The following is a 903-nucleotide window of genomic DNA, read 5'->3' on the forward strand; positions in this document are numbered from 1 at the left end:
TTCTGGTTTTCTTTTTTTTTTTAATTTGAAATTTAGGTCTTTATAGAATTATGTAAGCTTCCTTTACTTTTCTGATTTAGATCCTGCTGTTCTGACAGTTATAGGGAACTAAAAGTGACAAGAGCCTTGTGTGACGCAGAGTGGTAGGTGGCAATATTGCAACCAAAAACTCTCCCCGCGACCCGAGTTCGATTCCAGTGGAAGCTGGATTCTTGGGTAGCTGGCTCAGAAGCTGGATTCTCGGGTAGCCGGCTCAGGTCGGCTCAGCCTTCCATCCTTCCGAGGTCGGTAAAATGAGTACCCAGTTTGCTGGGGAAGGTGACAACTGGGGAAGGCAATGGCAAACCACCCCACTATAGTCTGCCAAGAAAATGTCGCAAAAGCGGCATCCCCCCAAAGGGTCAGACATGACTCGGTGCTTGGGGACCTTTCACCTTTTTCACAAAAGTGACAAAGATCCTAAAATAAATCATAGATGGTCTTTCAAATATTTGGGGTCTAAGTGCTTGAGGCCCTAAAAGCACACATAATATACATACTTTGATGTGTATTCAGAAAACCATTAGTAACCAGTGCAGGATTTTCATCATTTTCAACATGAGGACATGTTCCCAGTAGCTGCAGCACATTTCTCACCCTCTTCCACACAGAGCACATGGTAGTCGTCATGTAGCCAGGAAATGTTTCACAAAGAACACTAGGTGTAGCTATACAAAGTCATTCCTTGGCACTGCTTGCGGCACTGAATATCCAAAGATAGCTGGGATTCAAAGATCAGTCTCAAACTTGAGATTTCAGGAGCAGTGCAACTCCATCTCCAAAAGCACTTCAGTCCTACTAATCAAAAGCACAACCATCTTGTCTGGTTTTAAAATACATTTTTTTAAAGATGGTATGCTATCA

This window comes from Candoia aspera, chromosome 6, assembly GCF_035149785.1.
Source record: "Candoia aspera isolate rCanAsp1 chromosome 6, rCanAsp1.hap2, whole genome shotgun sequence".
Lineage (NCBI taxonomy): Eukaryota > Metazoa > Chordata > Lepidosauria > Squamata > Boidae > Candoia > Candoia aspera.